The sequence below is a fragment of the Jaculus jaculus genome, chromosome 15, assembly GCF_020740685.1.
Source record: "Jaculus jaculus isolate mJacJac1 chromosome 15, mJacJac1.mat.Y.cur, whole genome shotgun sequence".
Lineage (NCBI taxonomy): Eukaryota > Metazoa > Chordata > Mammalia > Rodentia > Dipodidae > Jaculus > Jaculus jaculus.
This window is the reverse complement of record NC_059116.1, coordinates 70033631-70052103: the sequence shown is the minus strand read 5'-3', so window position 1 is coordinate 70052103 and position 18473 is coordinate 70033631. Positions and strand designations below refer to the sequence as shown.

At 37.2% G+C, this 18473-nt stretch overlaps 1 protein-coding gene and 1 long non-coding RNA gene across 3 annotated transcripts in view; one reads left to right on the top strand and one right to left on the bottom strand.

Moving 5' to 3' along the window:
* Positions 1 to 7273, bottom strand: part of LOC123455078 — a 96674-nt gene extending 89401 nt beyond the window's left edge. For both annotated transcript variants that reach the window (XR_006633661.1, XR_006633662.1), the window contains exon 1: positions 7116 to 7273. This is a non-coding gene — a long non-coding RNA (uncharacterized LOC123455078). The remainder of the gene's footprint in view (positions 1 to 7115) is intronic.
* A 149-nt stretch (positions 7274 to 7422) lies between these two features.
* Positions 7423 to 18473, top strand: part of Celf2 (CUGBP Elav-like family member 2) — an 897461-nt gene continuing 886410 nt past the window's right edge. Inside the window, exon 1 of the mRNA XM_004662381.2 lies at positions 7423 to 7521. The gene's annotated coding sequence lies outside the window, so the exon portion shown is untranslated. The remainder of the gene's footprint in view (positions 7522 to 18473) is intronic.

Sequence of the window (18473 nt, the reverse complement as noted above, 5' to 3'; positions counted from 1 at the left end):
TGAAGTCTAAGGACCCCAGTTCAAGGCTTGATTCCCCAGGACCCATGTTAACCAGATGCACAAGAGGGCACACGTGTCTATAGTTCGTTTGCAGTGGCTAGAGGCCTTGACATGCCCGTTCTTTCTCTCTCTCCTTGCTCTGCCTCTTTCTTGCTCTGTCTGTTACTGTCAAAATAAATAAATAAAAATGAGCAAAAAAAATTTAAAAATAACAAAGGAGAATTTCTTGATTGATTTTACAGAATTACAGTAGTCCCTTTACTCATGGGAATCAAGGGACTTAAAGACTCTTAGCAATTCCTGAGCCCACAAAGTACTGAACCATATATGTGTGATGTGTCTGTGTATGTATTTTTAGCTTATTTGTGAGGCACAAAATTAGGTAATAGTTGTGGTAGTAGTAATGTGAAATGTCCTTCATGCAGCCTCATATGTTTATGGCTAAGCCTCATATTCAATCCCAGATCTGACAATTTAAGAGGTGAAGCCTTGATAGAGGAGGCCTGTAGACCACTGGGAAAAACTGTGAGGTTAATTAGCCCAGCTCCAAACCCACTACTGAAACAATTTACACCAGATTATGGGATGTCTGGTTTCTGCTCTGCCATTCTTTACAGACATGAGGAAACTTTCTCTAAAGACTGTAAGCAAACATAAACTCTTTCCTCCCATAAGCTACTTATTGTCAGGTGTTTTGACCCAGCAATAGGAAGGTAACTATTACACCAACTAATAATAAAACATGACAATTATAACAATGTGTCACAGTAAAGGTCATTTAGACATATAAACTGTTCATTTAATACTTTCAGACCACTCCTTACTGTATATTTCTGAAACTCTGAAGAGCTGAACCATGAAGATAAGAGAACTACTGTACGTCAATTATGGTAAGTTTAGAAAATCAAGGCTTGGGGAAAATAATAACTGTGCCCTAAAAAGTACTTTCTTAACAACAGCTTGAAAAGGAATTCTGAGTTTTGGAACAAAATGCTATAATCATTTGCTAAAGCACCAAAATAGCATGTCATTTAATTCAGCCTTACTAACAATATCAAAAAACAGAAGCTCTGTCCATGAGCATTTTGCAGCTCATCTGTGAGATGGCAAGGGAAAACTTCCTTCTAAATCAATTGATGGAGAATCTACTTTGAGATAACACATAAAAAACAATGAAGAGCTCGTGAAACCAGGACAGAATACTTCCACTTGTGGCCCATATCCGTTTCTTCATAGTGTATAATACAGGTAGACATATTATTTTCTGGGGTATTGAAGGTGTGTTTGAGTTTATTTACCTAGTCTTTCACAAGACTCTTCCTCAATCTATGAGAGGTCCCATAATGTTTTGTTTCCTTTGAAATTATATGCATCCACACAGTCTTTACAAACATGATGAATTAATAAAACACAATACTGTCTGATTTGCATGTGCACTCATGGCTGTCTCTGTTGTATAACATTTGGTTTCTTGTCCATATTCCATGCAAAATTTTGTCATCAAGTTTAACCAGGTGGTGAGCATTTCTGAAAAACATATTTTGTTCCCTGTATCTGACTTACAGATTCATTTCTTTTAATTCCATACCTTTGAAATGTTCTCTTCTTATATCTTGTATGTCCAGATATTCATAACATTCCATGACACACTATGCACCACATATATCCTGCCTTGGGAGTTCCAGGGCACAGCATTTATCCATTTAGCTCACTTGCATGGGGTACCTTTTATTTCAGAATTGAATTTGCTCGCAAAGCACAGTTCATTTTTTTGCAGGCTTTACTCTGTCCACAAATGTGGCAGCAAGGTGGCAATGACCTGCAGAAGTCTTTGTTCTATTCTAGGCCAGATATCATTTTCTGTTTTGATTTCTTTATGTCCTAAATAACTCAGTATGAAATTGTCCACAATTCTATTTCTAACTAATTTCAAAGATCTCCTTGGGAAAAGCACCTAAAATCAAGAATTGTTGGTATCTATGTAGGTTGTTTTGAAAAGCTAAATTTGCCTTCCTAAATTTAATTGAATCGCTGGAACTATGAAGACATGACTCCAAAGAAACCAAATCTAGGAGTTCAAATAAAATACTACTTTTGGCCAGGTGTGGTGGTGCACACCTTTAATCCCAGCACTCAGGAGCCTGAGGTAGTAGGATCTTTGTGAGTTCAAGGCCAGCCTGAGGCTACATAGTGAATTCCAGGTCTGCCTGACCTAGAGTGAGACCCTCCTACCCAAAACAACAACAACAAAAGACTGCTTTTAGGATAGGATTGAGGTAAATACTTCCCAGTCATTCAAGTTTGAAGGACTTATGATATCTTATGGTAGAGTGAATGATTTTTCTCAGTCTTATTGAGGTAAGAGGTAATGATACATGGATGACTGCCAATAGTGAGACACTATAGTCACTCTGTATCATGTAAGAGTGGTCTACTGCCCAAAAGGACTAACAGTGAAGTCACACAGGAAATAACAGTACTATTTGTTCACATATCCCATGCTGATACTAAGTTTCTGTGAGCATGAAATTTTAAGTTATGTGCTACTTTAGCAGGATCTCACTATGCACCTGGCTATCCTGGAACTCAGTATGTAGCCAGGTTGGTCTCAAACTCAGGATCCCCACGTTTCATCTTTTGGAGTACTAGAATTACAATGAGGTGCCATCACATTAAGTTTCAAGAAATGCTGTAAAATACATCCAAACCAGTGAAAGTGAAAGAAATCAAACACAATCCCAGAACCTGAGAGGTGGAGGCAATGAGATCAGGAGTTCATGGCCATATGGATCACATAAAAATTTCCAGGCCAGCCTGGACTACATGAAACCCTGTCTCAAAACCACAAAGTAAATATATTTAATAAAATATATTTCCTAAAGTTCATATGGTGGTGCGTACCTACAATCTAATCACTCAGTTGGCTGAGCCAGGATGATAGAGTTCGGGGCAACCTGGACTACTGTTGTTTAGCAGATTCCTCCAAATTGAAAGATTCTTTCCTGAAGAGAAAAAGGGGGCTGTGATTCAGCAAGTCAAAGCTGGGAGACCTGAAGCTTAAAAGTCACGCAACTACTCCCCCACAAGTTAGGGGAATGGTTTCAAGACCCCACCCAAAGGCTACATAAAGGAAAAACAACTGCTTGGCCATATAACTCTCTGACTGAGCTGCCTGCACATCATGCAAGCAGCAGAGCTGCCTGCAGGTGGCGCAGTGGGTTGCAGAGGTGCCGTGTCAGTGAGTCGTCCCCTGTGCTTTGCGGGCTGCTCCGTGAGGCAGCTGCCTGTGAGTGCCCCATGCTCCGATAAGCAACTCCTCGCCATGCTCTGTAAGTAACCCCAATAAACTCATTGGTTCACCAAAACCGGTTTTGCTGGATCATCCTGTGGTCTGCCATATGTGCCCTATCTGTGGTGATGTGTGTTCATATCCCTCCAAGAGCAAAAGGTTTCCTGCGACAGTAACATAGTGAGAGCCTATCTCAAAGAGCCTGTAATAACAGAGAAATTAAAATACATTTCTAATAAGGTTTAGTTTATGTGTCCTTAACACGCATTTCCATGATTAGGAAACCATTTAAATGTGTATGGCTATATATAATTTCAAAATTCAGCAAGTATTCATTTTTAAACTGGGTAGTTTTTCAGCATAGCTATCAATATATAATCAATATATTACTTAATCTTACCACCCACCACATAAGATGAAAACTTTTTCTTTTTTAAAATTTTTATTTATGTATTTATTTATTTGAGAACGTGAGAGGAAGAGGCAGAGAGAAAGAGAATGTGCATACCAAAGCCTCCAGCCACTGCAAACGAACCCCGGACACATGCACCACCTTGTACATCTGGCTAACATGGGTCCTGGGGAATTAAACCTGGGTCCTTTGGCTTTTCAGGCAAACACCTTAACTGCTAAGCCATCTTTCCAGCCCATGAAAACTTTATTTGAAGTGACAGATGAAGTATCTGCCAGAATTGTGTTTTACATATTGTCTGAAATCTCTAAACCTTTATTTAACTAGAGAACTTGCTTCTCTAAAGTTGAACATCAGGATTTTTTGTTTTATTAAGATGAATACTCAGGGATGGAGTGATGCCTTAGCAGTTAAGGCGTTTACCTGCAAAGCCAAAAGGACCCATGTTAGCCAATGCACAAGGGGGTGCATGCGTCTGGAGTTCCTTTGAAGTGGTAGAGGGTCCTGTGGTGCCCATTCTCTGTCTATCTATCCTCCTCTTTCTCTGTCAAAGTAATTAATTAATTAACTAATTAATTAATTGAAAGATGACTAAATTAATTAGAAGATGAATACTCAGATAATTGAACTAAGAAAGAATTGATGACTAGAAATATTCTTCATTTAAACTAAAGATGATCGAGATATAACTAATATGCATTACTATATACATATATGTGTGTCATTTAACACATTCTTCTGTGTGTGTGGGGGGGGGGCATGGATGTTCATAGACATGTAGGTGCACATGTATCTGCAAGTGCATGTTCATGTGTTTGCACTTGCGTGAAGGTCAGAGATCAGTGTCAGGTGTGTTTCTCAATTGTCCTTCACCTTGTTTTTCTTTGAGATTGGGTCTCTCACTGAACCCAGAGCTCACTGATTCAGCTACATAATCTAGCCAGCAAGTCCTAGGGATTGAGCTGTCTCCACCTCCCCGAACATGTTGTAAGTATATAATTCAAAATTTCGTGAAGTAATTAATATTGGCATAGTAGTCATAAACACAATCACAAAGACACAGTGTGTGTGTGTGTCTTTTTGTTTGTGTGTTTGGAGTGCATGCAATAGCAAACTTGTGGAGTTCAGAAGACAGCCTTGGGATGTGGGTCTTCTCCATCCACCTTATTGCGACAGTCTCTCCTTTTGTTTCCTGTGGGAAGGCCAGACTAGCTGCCCCTGAAGCTTTGGTATCCTTCTCACTGTGCCCCACCAGGCCATAGATGCACTGGAATTACAGAGAGGTGGACCACTTTGCACCAGCTTTATGTGGATGCTGGGGATCTGAACTCCAGTTTGGTAGTCTTGGGGAGCAAGCACCTTTCACCACTCAGCCATTTTCTAGGCCCTAGTGCTCCTACTTTAATAAAATATTCAAACTTCCTTAGTTTATATCAGAAAAAAAAAATATATATATATATTCCTCAACTTTTTTCTTGAAAAGTGAATGAAAAACAAAGGATACACCCTTCAAAATACAGAATACTTCAGGAAAATAATATCTTCAATTAAATCTTTTGATAACCTGGATGCATAACACATTCTAAGTCAAGGCAAGAGTTCGTTTTATCACATTTTATGCTGTGACAAAATATCATAATTAGCACATCAGTGTAATTTACCAGGGTTTCATTACAGCTGATTGCCTAACTACTGGGGAAGTTAAGATCGCTTCTTGAGTACTTGACCTGCTCCCTTATGTTTCTGCGCAATAGCTGTTAGTAGGAATTGGGCACAGGCATTCATTGTGAAAAGTTCTAGAAAAAATAATCCTGATAGAGGTCATGAGTCAAAGAAAATATGTCAATTTGTTCCTTGTCAGCTCTGGCTTTTCCATTTGTAACTGCCTTGTTTTGTGGTGGAACGTCAAGAGACAGAGCACGTATCTGATATTCAGCTAAAACTTTATCCATTTAGAAAGACAATTTATGTTTTTATTATTCATACTGCTACTAATAACTCTTTTGAAAGTCTGATTCTGAAAAGTAAAACAGCCTATGCTTAACTTTAAGGACTTCTATGAACAATGAAGAAATAGTGCATTCATTTTAAATGGCTTGAGGTAGGAGTAAAAGGAAAATTACGAATGTGAACATGATCAAGTAAAATTAAACACTATTTGGTCACCAAGAATAAATTTCTATAAAGTCTTCAACCTTATGTAATTGCATTGACTCCTTAATCACTATGTGGTATGACAAAGCAATCCTCATGGAACTTTTTTTTTTTTTCAGACATAGAGAAAAAGGGGGAGAGAGAGAGAGAGAATGGGTGTGCCAGGGCCTCCAGCCACTGCAAACAAATTGCAGAGGTGTACGCCCCCTTGTGCATCTGGCTAACATGGGTCCTGGGGAATCGAGCCTCGAACCAGGGTACTTAAGCCTCACAGGCAAGCGCTTAACCGCTAAGCCATCTCTCCAGCCCCTTCATGGCACTTTTTTGTTTAGAGTAGTAGCAAGATTCAAGACAAGTCCATCCTTTAACAGAAGTACCAGCACTGTACAGAATTAGAGAGAGAACAATAGAGAAAAGAGATGCCTGCCCATGACCCAGACCACATGAAGGTTTACGATATTCAATACCAAAGTAGCTGATAATGCCCTCATCAGAACACAATAGAAACAAATCTTGTGAAGGGTTGGGGAAATGGCTAAGTGGTTAAATGCATTTGTTTGCAAAGCCTGCAGGCCCAGGTTCAATTCTCCAGCACCCACATAAGACAGATGCAAAAAGTGGTATGTGCAAATGTGTGCATTTACAGTGGCAAGAGACCCTGGCATTTTCTACACATACCCACACACATGCAAATAAAAATATATCTTTTAAAAGCTTTCAAAAAGTCCATAAGTAATTTACATGTTCATAGAAGAAGTGTGTGTCTTATTCTTTTCTAATTGCCATGTTACAGCTAACATTAAGGAACAGGCTTTGTATCTTAATTGTCAGCATTTTGCTCTATCATCGCTAGTTACTTGCCCAGTTTGTGACTATTAAGGTAAACCTGTTGGGTTTAGTTATGGAGATTTTTTTAAATATATTTCAGCCTTTTAGAAGTTTCTGTCACTTGAGTTTTTCTCAATATTAGATGCTAAAAAAGAAGCAGTCCAAATGTCCAAGAAGTGAAACCCTTCATAATTTTAATATTTCTATCACTGTATTCCTAGAAGTGCCCATGTTTGTGAGGAAAGGACAGGAAAGAATGTGTTTTGGAGCAAGGAAAAGGATCATAAGGACTATAAAAGATGGCACTAAATAGTAGTAGTAAAGGGTAATTATAATAATGAGAATTACAGTTATAAGAAATAAACATTTTTACAGAGCTAACCCCCAACGATGGTTTTATCAATTCACATGGAAGGGAATGCATGTAAATACCTCAAAGAGATACTGCAGGATACCTTCCAGGGATGATGCCTGGTTGTCAGGACAAGTGAGACCCACGCAGCAGACAGAATGGTCCCCGCTTGCTTGCTGCCTTTTTGTGTTTGCACAGTGGCTGTCAGTCCCAGCCTTGCAGGTAATGGAACCCAGCGGGAAGAAGGGGCGGGGCCCAGCGGTGCAGCCTGAACTGAGAACAAATTTAAATTACTGAGCTTTTTTTTTTTTTTTCCTTTTTTATTTTTCTACTCTGCGACAAACTGAAAAGATTCCAGCACGCTAATTTAACCACCCTGCTTCTTTGCCTTTTTTTTTCTCTCCTGTCTCCCTGCTTCCAGGATAATTAAAAGAGAAACCTGTAAAGGCAACATTCCTGTGAGCGAATTGGTACTGCAACGTGCTGGTAAGAAAATGAATTTAATTTTTAATCTTTTTTTTTTTTTTTGCCTTTTTCTTTTTTTTTTTATTTTAAGAGCTGAAGGCTTTGTGTCTCTAATGCAGTCATAAGCGTGGCTTCCCTGCCGTGAGGGGCTAGCATGTAATGAGAAGGTATAATTGCCTGATAGATGACCTTCGCGCCATACTTATAACGGGTGATAACCGCAACCCCATCTACCCGGACGATGCTTCTCTGCCAACTGACTGTGCGCCCAGTAGCAACGAGGCTAAGGCGCTCGGGCTGAGACAATGAGTTGTGGTGGTTTGGTGTTGGAGTTTCATTGTCCTGTCAGAAAGAATTCCTGACTTTCTTCAAGTTATTGCCTTCTGGGGCTATTATTTTACTTTAATAGGACCCGTATAGAAACAAACTGTTCTCTGTTTACTTCTCAAACAGGAAGTACAAGGCTGAAACTTTTTTTTTTTTTAAGCGATACTGTAATTATTGCAGACTTCTCAAGTCCAGATAATGAAAGACTAAAACAAGTGATGGAGAGTTCTTTTAATCCCTTTCATCTGTGACTGGTCAGGAGTTCATTAGACAGTCATCTGTGAAGAACCTACATCATTTGGGGACCTTGAACTGGAGGTGCTAACTTTACTCTTTCAAAGGACAAATTTTAATTCAACTCAATTAAACTCAACAAGTATATCTATACACTCTGCCTACTATAACCGTGATGGAGAATGCTACTGCTTGTTACTATGTGGTTTGGTATAAATGTTCAACAGCCAGCTTTGCTTAGTATCTTTCAAAACGGTCAGGTCACTAACAACATTTTTGCTAGCTGTGAGATTAAGTTCTTGAGGTTAAATTTCCTCCTATTAGCAATGTACTTTGTCTTCCTTCTGTGCATGTAAAGTGTGCTTATGTTACTTTGTACCTGTGACTGGCCACTGTAAGTTAGATTTGCAGTTTATGTATTATTACTATTATTGCATACCAAACATGTCATTTGAAAATAAGTATTCACACTGCTTATTTGGATCTCACCTGAATTCGAGTGTCCAAAACTGAGAGACACATGGAAGAATGAAACTTGTCAGAATGCTTTTGTATTTGGATCAAGAAACTTAGGAATAAAATTTTTCCATTCCTTTCAATTTTGCCCTTAAAAACCATTTGTTAAGCAAACATAGTTTTTACTAATTCTTGGATTATTTTTAATAGATAAGCAGACATATAATGGGATAAAAGTATTCAGAAACAGAATATTTCTCCAAAGTATTTGCTAAAGAAAACCTATCCTATAGATGTTTGTAGGTTGAATGCCATTTTCATTTGATAGAGCGTGTGGCCTTCCATACGCTCATGGCGTTTGTTCCCAGTTTCTGGCTATGCTATCTAATTGTGTCATTCCTGCCTTTTACAGCTCTGAACTCTGTTCCCGTGGGTCCTCACCAATGCCCCACAGATCGCTTGAAATGTCTAAAAAGACCTCAGAACATTACAAAATGTCAATTGTTCAAAAATATTTTCTGCCTCTTTACAACAAGAGAAAATGCTGTGGATTTTATAGTTCAATTTAAAAATCCGTTCTTATCCACCAGTAACTGTCTATTAGCAACATTTCAGTTATAATTGGAATAAATTGTTGCCCAGTAACAAGCAATGAACTCCACAGTGACTTTCCGTAGAACCAGTTACTAGAAATAGCTACAAAGAGCTGCAAGCAAGTCAAACAACAGCAGTTTTATTTCTCTTAAAAAATCATTTATTCATAACTGAATCATGTTATGTGAATTCGCAAATTTTCAAAATGATTTTCTTCTTTTTGCTAATTTCTAAATGACTGAAATTCTGGATGTGAAGAAGTGAGGGCAGTAGGTCTTTTAAAAATTCTATTTCTGGCTTAAAATAAGAATGTGAGAGGCTGAGTATAACCTCTCCAACTATGAGTGATATGTTCTTACAGAACATAATGTCAAACTAGTTGGTTTAACTGAGTAACTCTGTCATTTGAGCTGGTAATGAATCTGTAATTCTCTAGGTTACTGCAGATGAGGGAAATCTTTCTCCTGTTAATGAAATACTAGGTAACACTGAAGTTGTTTTCTCCCCACCCACTTTTTCCAAGAGATAACCAACCAGTGATAGCCTCAGGTCCTGATACATAAGCATCCATACTGTGAGAATGCCTTTCTTTGTCCCTTGCTGAAATGTTAAAACATGATGGTTTCCAGAGCAAAATTCTTTAATAATATTTCTACAACTGCCATGGGCTTTTTTGTGGTGTTTGGAACAGTCTTCACTTTTTAAATTGCCTAGGTGTTAACATAGAAAATACATGCAAAAAGTGAGTATACATTGTTACTTTTAACAGAAACATACAGACAAAATTATCTCTGATGCCAAAGTAAAATATCAAGGCAAAATGAACTCATAAGAATTGTTTTCTGATAATAAGGCGTGGCATTGCTTGATACATTATAAATGTGTATTGAGTGTCAACTATGCAGCAAGCCATACATCAGAATCTATGGGAAGCAGAGAAAGGAAAAAAAGCCTCATCTTGGTTATCAAGGTAGCAGAAGTTTGGATGGTGGATTAGCAACAGTCATCTGGTTAATTAGCTTATGATAAACTTAACGGTGCGCTAGGATACTAGGATCAGAAAAATGATTACATTGTTTTAACTTTACTTCCAGTGTTTTTAAAGTTACTTTTGCTGTAAAACATATATTTGGCACTAGTTTTCTGCATGCCTGCATTTTTCAAGTATAAAAGAATATAAGCAAGAAACTCTGAGGTAGATGTAAGGAAATCTCTATTCCAGCCATTGATTTTGCTATTCAACCTTATTAGGCACTATCTTTTCATATCTAGAAAGAAGGAAATGATCCCACATAGCAGGATGATTTTGTTAACTTTCATCCCAGATGAACAAAAGTCACTTCCAAACATAAAAGACAGTTATAGTGCACATTACACTCCAATGGTTTAAACACAACATAAAAGAATTGTCAACATACAACTTAAAAATCTTGACCTCCACTTTTGCATAGAATTGGCACAATGATGACCATCTGCTGGTTTCTGCCATCACTGACTTACCTTCTTCTGTCGTCATTGGCATATGAATACCAATAGGACCAGAGAGAAACTCTGCAACAGGACAGGGAGTATGTATAAAGCATGTGGTTCTGGTATCAGCTGGGATGCCTCTGGTGTGTAATCTGAGAGTGAGAATGTATCTCCTTGAATCACACCATATAATCTTATATTTTCTAAAGTAGCACTTGAACAATTTGATAAGTTCTTGTTGATGTATACAACTGTGAAACCATAAGAATCAGGAGGCAGAAAATTTCCATTTGAACAGAAGATTCCTGGTGCCTTGCCATGCCTAGTCTTTAGACAACCACAGTTGCCATGGCTTCTTACACTACTTCACTTCACGGTCTATGCACCGTTAGTCAATGGAATCTTATTGCATATGCTCGCGTGAAGCTAGCTTCTCTCACTTAGCACAATGTCTTTGAGACTTAGATATATTGTAGCATTTACCAGTAGAGTTTTATATTGCTGAACATTTCATTCTATGAATAAAACACATTTTTAAAATCAATTCACCTGTTGATGGACACTTGGATAGTTTCCATGTGTGAACTTTCTTGAAGCAATGTTATGAATATTCAAGTCCAGGTCTTTGTGTGGGTATGGGTTTGCATTTCTCTTAGGGAAATAGCTAGCAATGATAAGGCTGAATTATATGACATATGTGTTATATATACATGGCAGTTCTCCAACATGGTTGTGACATTTTATGCTTCCATCAGTGCTATATGAGAGAGTTCCAGATATTGGACATAATTGCCAACTGCTGGTGGTGCCATTTTTTTTCTTTCAATTTTAGCCATGTAGGCAAGGCTGTGTCTCACTGTGCGGCTCCTCTGCCTTCCCCGAGAGCTGGCGGTGTTGTGCTTTTGCTAGTCTTCATTCCACATTCTCTTGCAGTCTCTGCATTCTCTTAAACTCGGGGAGTTCTTCTTCTATCCTAGATATCTGCACAGAAAATATTTTCTCTAGCATATCATATATAAATGGTACATTTCAAGAAGGATTCTATTGGTATGAATCCAAATTCCCACCATATGACATTGCCAAAAAAAAAATAATTGTTTTATGGCTTGACATTTTGCTATTCTAACAAATTCAGATGACAAAGATGTTTCTCTTAAGTTAGGTAATTTGAGTTTTACCTATAGCTCTAGTGTGTGTTTTGAGTTAACTTTGTGTTTAGTATGAGGGCAAAATCAAGGTTCATTTTTGTGTGTGAATACTCAGCACCATCACTAACAAGAATACTCTTTCCCCAACTTAATTATCTTAGGTCATTGGTGAAGAAACAAATGATAATATATGTGCTGCTCATTTTCAGTGGACTCTCTACTCTGTAGGATTCATTGATGTGTGTTCTTTCAGTAATCGAATATCGTGTTAATTACCCTAGCTTTATGGTAAAGTTTGAGATAGGTAACGTATGTTCTCTAGTGTGCTTTTAGTTTCAAAATTGATTTGGCTTTTTTAAGTTTTCTCATTCCCATATACATTTCAGAATTAGTGTGCAAATGTTTGCCCCAACAAAAATCCTGATGAAGTTCTTGTTAGAGTAATTAGGAATACATAGTAAAGTTTGTAGAACTGACACTTTAACTATATTGAATCTTCCATTCAGAAACAGATTAGTTTTTCTTTGTATATGTAGTTGTTTTACTTCTTTCAAGCAATGGACTGTGGTTGTAAGCAGGCAAGTATTTCACCATTTTTGTTAAATTTATTCCCATACACAAGGAGACTTTTGAGGTTATCTAAATACAATTGTGTTTTATTTCATTTTTCAAATGTTTGTGTCGGTAATATAAAAGCTATTGATATTTTTATAATAACCTTTTGTAGTCTGAAATTGATAAATTAATTAGTTAGTTTTTGTTGGAATGTTCAAATGGATAATTTTTAGGACTTCCTAAATATAACATCATCCCTGTTCCAAAGAAAAACCTCATCCTTTCTAAGGTTTCACTTAACTGGTTGAATTACCTAGAAGTTGCAGTCATATGTTAAATCAAAATTACAAAGGTGAACATCTTTGACATATTACCTGTCTTAAGAACAAGACATTTAGACTCTTAGCACAGAGCAAGAAGAGTGTTTCTACATACCCTTCATCACATAAGGGAAGGCCAAAACCACTTACATTCCTTGTTCAGTAAAGACATTTTTACAATGAGAACTGATGTCTTTTTGTTGAGAATATAATTTGTTAATATTTTATGAAGCAGTTTTTTGTATCTAAGCTCATGAGGGATGATGGTAAGCATCTTTCTTCTGGTGTCTTTTGTGTGATGTAAGACTGATGCTAGTTTATATAACACACTGAGAAGAATTCCCTTCTCTATTGCATAAACTTGTATATGTGTCAGATTAGTTCTTTTATATTTCCCAAGTGTTTGATGGACTTTACCAGTAAGCTTTCTGGTCCCATAATGTGTGTGTGTCTCTTTCTCAGTGTGTGTGTGTGTGTGTGTGTGTGTGTGTGTGTGTGTGTGTGTGTGTGTATGTGTTAAGACTTTTAATTAAAACTTCAATGTAATTAGTAGATATCAAGTTATCAAAGTTTTCTATTTCCTCTCTTGGTAGTTTTAGTTATTTATGTTTTTTTTAATTTATATATGTCATTTGTGTTATCACATCCTTGACCCAGAATGTTCATGATATCCTTTTTTTTACAAAAATTTTATTTTACTTATTTATGAGAGAGGAAGAAAAATAGTGAAAAAGAGAGAATGTCAAACACAGAGAGAATGGGGGCACCAGAGTTGCTAGCTACTGCAAACTCCAGTCACGTGTGCCACCTTGTGCATCTGGTTTATGTGGGGGTACTGGGGAATCAATCCTGAGTCCTTTGGCTTCACAGGCAAACACCTTAACTACTAAGCCATCTCTCTAGCCCTCATAATATTCATATCTCTTGTATATTATGTGTTGTTTCATCATTTTCACTCTCTTGCTCTTTTACTTCATTTTTGGTATGTGTATGTGTGTTTGTGACATGGTCGCATGTATGTATGCATGTTCATATGTGCTTGGGTGAGTATGTGAGGACTTTTTTTTTTTTTTTTTTTTTTTTGGTTTTTCGATGTAGGGTCTCACTCTCTCACTCTATCGCAGGCTGACCTGGAATTCACTCTGTACTCTCAGGGTGGCCTCCTACCTCTGCCTCCTGAGTGGAGTGCTAGGACTGAAGGATTGCACCACCACGCCCGTCCTCAGTCACTCTTTCCCAGCACCTCACACTGACACTCGTGCTTACACATTCAACTTGATGAGCTAGCCAGCAAGTCCTAGGGCTCCTGCTGCCACCGCCACCCCCATGCTGTGAGTACAGGTGTGCGCTGCTGCATCTAGCTCTTTTATGTGGGTCTTGGGTATCCCAACCTAGGTGCTCATGCCTGCAAAGCAAGCATTTTACCCACTGAACATTGTTCCTAGCCCCATCTCATTCTTAATATTAGTTACATTTGTGTTCTCTCTTTTTTATGATAAATCCTTTCACTTTTGGTTTCTGCCATAACAAATTGCCATGAACTTGGTGGCCTACTAATACAAGTCTATGACTTCATCATTGTTTAGGCCAGGAGTCAATAGCAGGCTAAAGTAATGTGACAGCAGACTTGCTTTTCTATCAGGGGACTCTAGGGAAGAAGTGATTTCTTGTAGCTGTAGATGTGCGATCCCTATTGCTTTACTAGTTGCCAGCTGAGGGTGACTCAACTTCTATAGGTGGTGCAAGTACTTGGATCATGGAATTCATCCTCTTCTCAGTCTTCAAAGTCAGCAATGGTGGGTCACCTCTCTCACATTTCAAATTTCTATTGCTTCTTGTCCTGTTCCTATGTCTGTAACTTGTGAGAAGGATTCTCCACCTATAAAAAGAAAAACCCATGTGATCATATGGCCCATCTAGAGATTCTAGACCTTGCCACTTCAGGGTTCAGACCATCATTTACATCTGCATTTTTCTCCATCTTAGATTACATATTTGAAAGTTTTAGGAATTAAAGAATAGATACCTTTTGGAATCCATCTTCTTCTGCTTTCTTTCTAACAAAATCAGTTTTAACACTTTCTTCATTTTAATATATACTAACATTACTTGGTTAAAAACTTTCTGTGTACATAAAAGAATGTGTAATTCATAGTAATTTGTATTACTATAATAAATTTAATATGTATGATTAATAGACTATTCTGTAATTGCTCTTTAGGTTAATGGTATCCTTGTAATCTTCTACGTTCTTATCAGGGTTTTGTCTGTGTTCTATCAGGTCCAAAGCATAGATTAGCATCTCCATTCATGATATAGATTTGGGTTTTTGTCTCTCTAGCTTCTCTCAGATTTTTCCCCATATATTTTGAAGTTCTATTATTAGATGTGTATAAATTTTTATCTGTTACTGATGTATTAACTTTTATTCATTAAAGAGTATCCCTCTTTCCTTTAGTGGTACTCTAATTTCCCATTTTTTCTTTAAATTAATCAAGCATTTTTATTTCATTTACATTTCTTTATTAATTTTCTAGTTATATTTCTATATGACTTTTATGATTGCTTTAGAAATTGTGATAGGCATTTGTACTTAATCTAACTGTTTCAGTTATTAACATTTATTTATCTTTCTATTTATCATTGTTCGTTGGAACTTTTTAATATATATTATGCCTATATATTATAAGAACTTCAATATGTTGTTTTACTTTCTTTCTAACAATCTTTAACTTTTAAAGAATTTGCGATAAATAAATATGTTTTCATAGCATAATAATATACCTTACTTTCCATTGCCTAGGATGCAAGTCTAGTAGTAATAAATTTTGTTGCTTTCTGTTTATTTGAAAATTTTTCTTTTTCATCTTTGTTTTGTTAAGATAACTTCATGGAACAACAAAAAAAGTCATCATTAAAAACTATTTTTATCCATTCGGTACTTTTACTATGCCATTCCAATGGTACTTGAATTCTATAATTTCTTAGAAGTCAGGAGTCAGTTTTAACATTTTCCCCCTTGTAATCAATGCTTATGCTTTCCCGAGTTTAGTTCAAGATTTTGTTTTTTTTATCTCTGGATTTATGCAGTTTAACTATAATGTGCTTAGAAATGGCTTTCTTTCATGCTGCTTGAAGTTCATTAACTTTCCTGGAACTAAGTTGATGTTTGTCACCAAATTTGGGGATAAATTATACCATTAATATATCTGTGATTAAAAGAAATTTGTGATTATTTCTGCATCTCCTTTCTTTGTAAACTTCAATAGCATATAGTATAACCTGACTGATATTCTCTAACAGGCCTCTGAAGTACTATTTATTTGTTTTCAACCTGTTTCTTCTCTGTCCTTCAAATTGGTGATTTGTATTGATGTACCTTTAATCTTGTTGATTCTTTATTATCTCAACTCTATTGTTAAGCTCATCTAGTGAACTTTTGAGGTTTATTTAGGATTACAGTTCTGCTTATTTCCCTGTAGTTTATTTCCCCCTTGAGATCCCTTTCTTCAATTATGGCATCACACTTTCTCTAATCTTTTGAATATATTTATGATTCTAGTACAAAATTATAGCCAGCTCAACCCAGCACCTAGGACCATTAGGAGTCAGTCAGCTTCTACTGAGTGTCTTGGCTGCTGTATTTGGATCATACTTAAGCATGTCTAATGACTGTTGGTTGCAAACTAGATATTAAAGATGACACATAGCTGGACAGTAGCTTCTGTAGTGTTCTAGAGTCTTTAATTTCATTCCATGATTAAGTTAACTTGCCTGGAGTTGACTGATGTGGTCTTCTTCATTGGAGTGTGCAATCACAGATGTCTCTGCTCAGCTCTTAAACTTCCAAATGCTGCTTTCATCAGTAGTTTGGCCTCCTGTAAGTCCTTCCTATAAATATGTAATTTGGTAACCAGAAATATGAAGGAAAATTTGGGTGTTCACCTAATTATGTGTCCATTGTTTCTACTATTTGTTTGGTATATACATATTTCTCATTTCTCCACTGCTCAGCCCAGGGACTTTAGGCCTTCACCATCATGTCTGACACTTCACATGGGTGCTAGAGATTCACACGCATCTTCTCATGCTTGTGATGCAAGCTCTTTAGCAACTGAACCATCTTTATGACCCCCCCCCAAAAAAAACACTTTTAATTTGAACTTTGAACTTCTAACCTCCAAAATTATGATCCTGTCACTCAGTTTGTGGTAGTATTTCTTATGACAGCCTTTTTCTAATTGTCATTGCTAGACATATGCTTAGCAAGTTTGGGCACAAACATGATTTAATTCTGGGATTAAAGAATGCAGGATAATCCAGGTGTGGTGGCACATGCCTTTCATCCCAGTACTCAGGAGGCAGAGGTGGTAGGATTGCCATGAGTTTGAGGCCACCCTGAGACTACATAGTGAATTCCAGGTCAGCCTGAACTACCATTATACCATACCTCAAAAAACAAAAATAATACAAAACAACAACAAAAAGAATGCACAATAAAATCTCACTGAGAATGCAATAAAATGCTTTAAGAACGTTTGGCAATGATGATTTCTACCATAGTATATTGAAGGAAGCTATGGCTATTCTTGTTTAGTCAAATATGTAATGTGATGACAATGCCTATTGTCAATCATATTTACTAAGCAGATCAAATAATCAGTAAGTCATTGAAGGGAAAACTAAAACTACATTTCACTAAATTATTTGCCCAGGGTCATATACTGAGTTCTTGGAAGAACTAGATGAAAGGGAGCCTTGGCGTTTTCTACTCTGGCTTGTTCTCCATAGTACAACAAAGTCATTGAACATTGAATATTAACTATTGGGTTTAGAACACTTATTCTTAACAATTAAAAATTTGTACATCTCACTGGGCATGGTGGTGTACACCTTTAATTCAAACACTCAGGAAGCGTAGGTAGGAGATTCCCTGTGATTTCAAGGCCAGCCTAAGACTACATAGTGGATTCCAGGTCAGTCTGGCCAAAAGCAAGACTCTACATTGAAAAACCAAAATAAATAAATAAATAAATAAAATCAACACCTGAAAGAGAAAGCTTTTGACCTAAAATCAGCAATTGTGTCTTAGAAAGAGATGTGTTGGTTTCTATTCTTACTTTTCTACCAGTCACCTCCACAGTGATCAAGGAAGGCTGCTGTGAGAAAGGTAGCAATTAGAATCCAGAATTATCTTAGGAACAAAGTCATGAGGAGTTCTGAGGAATAGCATCCAGGGGCAAAATAAATCAGCATGCAAAATAGAACAAGCTTACAGAATATGTAATTTGTCATGATTGGAAAATCCTAGTGAGAAAATTGGTAGGAAAGAAGGGCTCCACTTCGTGGTCAGAACGTGACGTACATGACAGAGTGGGGAGGTGACTCCATGGGGAAAGTGCTTGTTGTGCAAACAAGAGGACCTGAGTTTGAATCCCTCGTACTCATGTCAAATCTAGGCAGGGAGGTATACAGCTATAATCCCAGTACTGTGAAGACAGAGACAGAAAAATCATATGGCTTGCTGGTAGCTTGCCAAAGTCATGAGTAAGTAAGTTCACTGCAATACCATGTCTCAAAATAAGCTAGAGAGTGATGGAGGAAAGCATGTAATGTCAACCTCTGGACTCCACACACATGCATTCCTGTGCACATGCAGCCCAGGTATGTATGTACTCACACACACAAGCATGCATAAGCAAACACCCCCCCCACACACACACACACAAAAATACTTCTGCACTTACAAACCCTAGTACCTACACAAAAGAAACTCAGTTCGGGGTATAGCGTGGATGAAAGTAGCCATAGGCAATATGCATCAACTTTTCACTACTGTAACAAATGCCTGGCAGACACAACTTATTAA